The sequence below is a fragment of the Medicago sativa genome, chromosome 8, assembly GCF_051527215.1.
Source record: "Medicago sativa cultivar Bolivia chromosome 8, Bolivia_mono, whole genome shotgun sequence".
In the NCBI taxonomy this organism is placed as follows: Eukaryota; Viridiplantae; Streptophyta; class Magnoliopsida; order Fabales; family Fabaceae; genus Medicago; species Medicago sativa.
The window spans coordinates 14,355,677-14,363,180 of NC_140756.1; the positions used below are offsets into that span (position 1 = coordinate 14,355,677).

At 41.3% G+C, this 7,504-nt stretch overlaps 1 non-coding gene across 1 annotated transcript; it reads right to left on the reverse strand.

Annotated features, from left to right (window-relative positions):
- Positions 1 to 1,048: 1,048 nt before the first annotated feature.
- On the reverse strand, positions 1,049 to 1,155 carry LOC146897195 (small nucleolar RNA R71). Its single transcript, XR_015024383.1, has one exon. It is a non-coding gene; the product is annotated as a small nucleolar RNA R71 (small nucleolar RNA).
- Positions 1,156 to 7,504: the final 6,349 nt, after the last annotated feature.

Below are 7,504 nucleotides of genomic sequence, written 5' to 3' on the forward strand. Positions count from 1 at the left end.
AAGAGGACTTAGGATCAAGGGATTGACCTAAGTTAAAGTGTTAATTTGTCGTTGACTTTGTGAAATTCGTAAAGTTAAGATTTCAGGTTACTTAATGGGTGATGTATAGATGATTCGATTGACCTAGTCATCTCTTTAAACATTTCAAGAACCAATTTTATATTCTTTAGTTTTAAATTACAAATTGCACTCAAAAATCCAACTGCCTAGGGCAAACCTCTTATTTAATCACATCTTAACATAGACGTTCTTGTTTAGTGGAAATCAAAACAGTCCCTGAGGATACGAATTATTTATTACTTCGATATTGATTAGTACACTTGCTAAATTTGTATCAAGTTTTTGGCGCCGTTGCCGGGGACTGTTGATTAATTTCAACGAGGCAACAACGTTAATTGTTAAGATTTTTGTTATTTAATTTTTGTTTGTATTTTTTTAAGAAAATCTATTTATTGTTGTGGTGCAGTGCTACTAAGGTATTCTTTTGCTGTGTATGCGAGGTAGAGTCCGACCTGAGGACTTGCAGTTCAATCCAGAGATCGAAAAGACCGCAAGAGCTAATCGAAAAGCAGTTCGGTTAGCTAGATTAGCTGAGAATACAAGCCAAGGTTCTTCATCAGCAGAAATTCAGGCCACTGAATCTGAACCTGAAGTCACAATCATGGGAGAACCACCACCACAAAGACCTATGATGGGGGATTATGGATTGGATGCCAACCGTGGCCATCTAACTCATGTCTTCCAACCAGCCAACCCGGTAGCGTTTGACATTAAGAGTTCTGTCCAACAAAACCTTAAGGAAAACCAATATGACGGGCGCGATGACAGAAGCCCTCATGAGCACCTTAGCCATTTTCATGAAACTTGTCAGTTTTGTGTGCCACCCGCTAATGTCACCGAGAGCCAAAAGAAGCTTAGACTATTCCCTTTCACTCTAACCGGTAGAGCCAAAGATTGGTTGCTGTCCATACCTAGTGGAACCATTCAAACTTGGGATGAGCTTAAGCTTAAATTCCTTAAGAGATTTTTTCCTATGTCAAAATACTGGGAGAAGAAACATGAGATCACCAACTTTAAACAAGGGGAGGGTGAGACCTTGTATGATGCTTGGGAGCGTTTTAACCTTTTGCTGAAGAGATGTCCTGCACATGGCTTAGATGAAAAATCTTATCTCCAAGTCTTTACCGAGGGGTTAACCGCTAACCATAGAATGTTCTTAGATGCATCTTCAGGTGGAAGTATGAGAACCAAAATTGATCACGAAGTCCGAGACCTGATAGAGAACATGACCCAAAATGAGCATCGAGCTGATGCTGAGAAAAAGAAGAGGGGAATGTTTGAGGTGAGTGACAACACTGCTATCTTGGCCAATCAAGCAGCCATGAACAAACACCTTGAAACCTTGTCTAAACAAGTCCAAGCCATAACCTTGGGACAAACACAAGCCCAACATGCACAAGTACAACAAGTGCAACAAAGGTGTGATTTTTGCCAAGGAGATCATCCAAATGGTGAGTGTACCTTAGAGGGATCCAGTGAGGAAGCCAATTACATGGGCAGTTATCAAAAAAATAATCCCTACTCTAACACTTACAATCCTGGATATGCCAAACATCCTAACCTGAGTTACTCAAACACAAATACCATTAACCCTCTTCTTCCTAACCCTCAACGCCAACAACCACAGCAACAACAAAGACCCCCAGCAGCTTGGGAAGAGGCCATGACCAAATTCATGCAAATGACTCAAACCAACTTGGAAGAGATGAAAGCAAGTCAGGAAGCTGAGAGAAAGAATAATGAAGCAGCCCAAAAGATGTTTGAAACTCAAATTGGGCAGATGGCGAAACAGATGGCTGAGCACACCAAGGGAGGATTCTCGGGCAACACTCAAGACAATCCAAAAAATAATGAGAGTTGCAAGGCTATTGAGTTGAGAAGTAAGAAGGTGTTGACACCTTTACCTCCAAAGGTGACTGAAAAGAATGAAACAGTTGAGGTGGAGGAGTATGAACAAGAAGTAGTTGAAAATGATAAGGGCGTAGTTGAAAATGAACATGAAGAAAAAAATAAAGAGGGAGAAAAAAGTGAGAAGTTGATTGATGAGGAGTCTATGTTGAGGAAGACGAAGAGCCAGCTCCTTGAAGAGGGTGAAAAGAAACAAGTTGTTCCTTCTTATGTGAAATTGCCCTATCCACATTTGGCGAAGAAGAAAGAGAAGGAGGCTGGTCAATTCAAAAAGTTTGTGGAGCTATTGTCTCAACTACAAGTGAACATTCCTTTTAGTGAAGCCCTTGAATAGATGCCGTTGTATGCAAAGTTTATGAAGGACTTGCTAACCGGAAGAAGGAAACCTAGAGATGGTGAAAACATTGCCTTGTCAGAAAATTGCAGTGCCATCCTTCAGAAGAAGCTACCTCCTAAATTGAAAGACCCAGGCGCTTTCACCATCCCTTGCACTATTGGGAAGGTGAATGTTGGAAGAGCATTATGTGACTTGGGGGCTAGCATTAATTTGATGCCGCTCTCTATGATGAAAAAGTTAGGATGCGGGGAGCCCAAACCAACAAGGATGACTCTCACACTTGCCGATCGTTCTATTTCTCATCCTTATGGAGTGCTGGAAGATGTATTGGTAAAGGTAAATGATCTGATTTTTCCTGCTGATTTTGTAATATTAGACATGGAGGAAGATGAGGAGACACCCTTGTTGTTGGGAAGACCTTTCTTAGCAACAGGACGAGCCTTGATCGATGTTGAAATGGGTGAATTAATCCTACGGTTTCAGAATGAACAAGTTGTATTTAATATCTTTGAGGCCATGAAGCATAGGAATGATCATCCACAGTGTTATAGGGTTGATGTGGTTGATAGCCTAGTTGATGAAACAAATCAAGAAGAAACTCCTATGCAACCGTTAGAAAGAGTGATGGCAAATTCAATTGAAGTTGAGGAGAAGGGCACTAATGATGAGATTGATGAGTGTGTGCAGCAATTGAAGGCATTGAAAGTTGAACCCTCAAGCAGAAAATTTGAAGTTCTAGAAGCAAAAAGTGAGGAGAAATCAGCTGCACTAGAATTGAAAGAACTTCCATCCCATTTGAAATATGTGTTTCTAAGTGAAGATGTCAGCCATCCAGCTATCATAAGTAGCACCTTATCTTCTCTTGAAGAAGAAAAACTGATGAGAGTTGTTAGAGAGAACAAGGCAGCTCTTGGGTGGCGCATATCTGATCTAAAAGGGATTAGTCCAGCCTATTGTATGCATAAAATTCATTTGGAGGCTGAATACAAACCCGTGGTGCAACCTCAAAGGCGCCTTAACCCTACAATGAAAGAGGTTGTCAAGAAAGAAGTCCTTAAGTTGTTGGATGCAGGCATGATTTACCCAATTTCAGATAGTGCATGGGTGAGTCTTGTGCATGTGGTACCCAAGAAGGGAGGAATGACCGTGGTGGCAAACGAAAAGAATGAGTTGATTCCCACTCGGACGGTGACAGGTTGGAGGATGTGCATCGACTACCGGAGGCTGAATCAAGCTACCAGGAAGGACCACTTTCTGTTACCTTTCATGGACCAGATGTTGGAGAGGTTGGCCGGACAGGCCTTCTATTGTTTCTTGGATGGATATTCGGGGTACAACCAGATTGCGGTGTCTCCGGAAGATCAGGAGAAGACAGCGTTCACATGCCCGTTTGGTGTGTTCGCCTATCGAAGAATGCCCTTTGGATTGTGCAATGCACCAGCCACTTTTCAAAGGTGCATGCTGGCCATCTTTGCAGACTTGCTGGAAAAGAACATAGAGGTATTTATGGATGATTTTTCTGTTTTCGGTAAGTCCTTTGATGATTGTTTACATCACTTGGATGTTGTTCTTAAGAGATGCATTGAAACTAACCTTGTTTTAAACTGGGAAAAATGTCACTTTATGGTGACTGAAGGTATAGTTTTAGGCCATAAAATCTCTGGGAAAGGCATCCAAGTTGATCAAGCTAAAATTGAGGTTATAGAGAAACTTCCTCCTCCCATCAATGTGAAGGGGGTGAGGAGTTTTTTAGGGCATGCTGGTTTTTATAGGCGGTTTATAAAAGATTTTTCAAAAATTGCTAAGCCCCTCTGTAACCTCCTTGTTAAGGAAAATGATTTTGTTTTTGATGCTGAATGTTTAGAGTCATTTTCATTAATTAAGAAAAAGTTGGTCACTGCGCTGGTAATCATTGCACCAAATTGGGACCTCCCTTTTGAACTCATGTGTGATGCAAGTGATTACGCGGTTGGAGCAGTGCTTGGCCAACGCCATGAGAAATTTTTCCATGCCATCTATTATGCAAGTAAAGTTCTGAATGAAAATCAAGTCAATTATGCAACTACTGAAAAAGAACTGCTTGCTATAATTTTTGCTTTGGAAAAATTTCGCTCGTATCTCATTGGATCCAAAGTTGTTATTTTCACAGATCATGCAGCCCTGAAATTTTTGCTTACAAAGGGGGACTCTAAACCCCGGTTGCTGAGATGGATACTCTTATTACAAGAGTTTGATTTGGAAATCCGTGATAAGAAGGGAGTGGAGAATGTGGTGGCTGACCACCTCTCCCGTTTGGAAAATGAGGCGGTTACTAAGAAGGAGAAGGCCATTCAGGCCGAGTTTCCTGATGAACAGTTATTTGTGGTAGCTGAAAGACCATGGTTCGCAGATATGGCAAACTTCAAAGCTAGGAACTTGATTCCCGAGGATTTTACATATCAGCAGAAGAAGAAATTCTTCAAGGAGGCAAATTTTTATGTGTGGGATGACCCATACTTATTTAGAACTAATGCTGATGGTTTGTTGCGTAGATGTGTTGCAGGTGATGAGGTGAACAGTATCATGTGGCACTGTCATAGCTCAGCTTATGGAGGCCACCACAGCGGTGAAAGGACCGCAGCCAAGATATTGCAAAGCGGGTTTTGGTGGCCAACCTTATTTAAGGATTGCCACGAGTTTGTCAAACAATGCGATAAGTGTCAGAGAACAGGTAACATTTCTAGGAGGAATGAGATGCCTCTCAAGGGAATCCTTGAGATTGAACCATTTGACTGTTGGGGCATCGATTTCATGGGTCCATTCCCATCCTCCTACTCTAATCTCTATATCCTTGTTTGTGTGGATTATGTGACCAAGTGGGTAGAAGCTGTGGCCTGCATAGCTAATGATGCCCATACGGTAGTTAATTTTCTAAAGAAAAACATTTTTCCTAGGTTTGGGACCCCTAGAGTTTTGATCAGTGATGGGGGGAAGCACTTTTGCAATAAATACTTAGAAAGTGTTCTTGCGAAATATAATGTGAAGCATAAAGTTGCTACTCCCTATCATCCTCAAACTAGTGGGCAGGTAGAAGTGTCTAATAGACAATTGAAACAAATCCTAGAGAAAACAGTTGCATCATCTAGAAAAGATTGGTCTAAGAAACTTGATGATGCACTGTGGGCTTACAGAACTGCTTTTAAAACTCCCATTGGTTTTTCACCATTTCAGTTAGTTTATGGGAAGTCTTGTCATTTACCAGTTGAGTTGGAACACAAGGCCTATTGGGCGATTAAGTTTTTAAATTTTGATCACACATTGGCTGGTAAGGAAAGACTTCTTAAATTAAATGAATTGGAAGAAATGAGGTTGCAAGCGTATGAGAATGCGTTAATTTATAAAGAAAGAACAAAGAAATATCATGATCGCAACCTTGTTTCTAGGGAGTTTTATGCTGGGCAACCAGTTTTATTGTTCAATTCCAGGTTAAAGTTGTTTCCAGGAAAGTTGAAGTCCAAGTGGTCCGGACCATTTATTGTGAAGAATGTGGCCCAAAATGGAGCTGTGGAAGTAATGACATCAGATGGTGAAAGAAGCTTTAAGGTAAACGGGCAAAGGCTGAAGCCCTACCATGGAGGTGACTTGCCCAAGGAAAGAGTGGGCCTGGTACTCACCGACCTTTAAAAGGTCGTCAGAAGTCAAGCTAATGACGGAAAACGAGCGCTGAGTGGGAGGCAACCCACTGATTTATGTTTCAGGTAATCTTTAAATTGTGTTTGCAAAGTGATACAGAAGGAACAACTACAAATGTCTTCAGGAGGCTTAGGAAATTTTTTTTTTTAAAGTGTAGCATCGTACTACGATATTTACATCGTACTACGATGAGATAAGCCAACAAAAGTTGTTCCTACTGGAAAAATCGTAGTACGATATCCAGAAATCGTACTACGATGGCTGAGTCAAGTAAAGTCAAACGAGCAACAAAAAAATCGCACTACGATATCAGATATCGTACTACGATATGTGAACCTTAAAAATTGCTCGTCTCTGGAAATATCGCAGTACGACATGGGGAGATCGTACTACGATATTTAAATTTTTCCACGCTCCCCAACCGTTACAAACTACATCGTAGTACGATAGGACCCATCGTGCTACGATCCCATCTCCCTATAAATCCTGGAACCAAACAGTTTTTCCCATTCTCAATTTTCCTTAGCGAAGCTCTGCAGAAATTTTTCCCCAAATTCGTGAATCTTCAATCCTAAACCAATCTTCATCAAATCTTCATCTCTTCTCATTAATCCACCCACAAACCATAAATTTTATCAACAAATCACCATCCTCATCAAATAACCAATCAATAACCCACAAAAATCTCAAACCTTCTCTTACCCATTGCATCAAACACCTTCCATACAAGCCAAATTCCTTCCACAAACCACTATCCACATGGCTAGAACTTCAGAAAACACAGACATTCAACCACGAAAACGTACCCTAAACCAATCCAAACCATCATCATCAAACCCTCCACAACCAAATCAACCCCCAATGCAAACACCACCAACACAACTAACCACTTACAGAAGGTTCAAAACAGAAAAGGCAGAGGAAAGATACCAGGAGATTAAGGAGAGGGAGTTTGTTGGAGAACGAGCATTTGATGTCACCAAACTCACCGGACATCCTACTTTTGAGGCAACACTGAGAGAAAAAGGGTGGGAAGGCTTGAATGGTATGGTGGCAAAGACAAGCAATAAGTCCATTGCTTTGGAATTCTTCGCAAATGTGTATGCGGAAGAAGAAAATAGAAATTTTGCAATTGTGAGGGGGAAGAAAGTGGTATATGACGCAGGTATCATTAATGCTGTTCTGGGATTGCATGCCCCTGCAAACTGTGATGTGGTACGGCGAGTTGCTACTGCTAATTGGCCCACGTCCCATGAAGAATGGGACAATTTGCTTGTCGGGATCATGAAAGAAGGACAAGGGTGGAGAAGAAAGACCCCAACTAGCAACCCTCAAAGGATTAACACCGCAGATTTGTTGCCAATCTACAGAGCTTGGGCATCTTTCATCAATTCTACTATTGAAGGTACTTCTGCTGCTGCTCAGATGATTTTGAATAGAGTCTTTATATTGCTAGTTCTCCTCTCAGAGCATGAGCAGATGGATGTTGGAAGGCTGATTTCCCGCAGTATTAAGGAAATGGTGAGA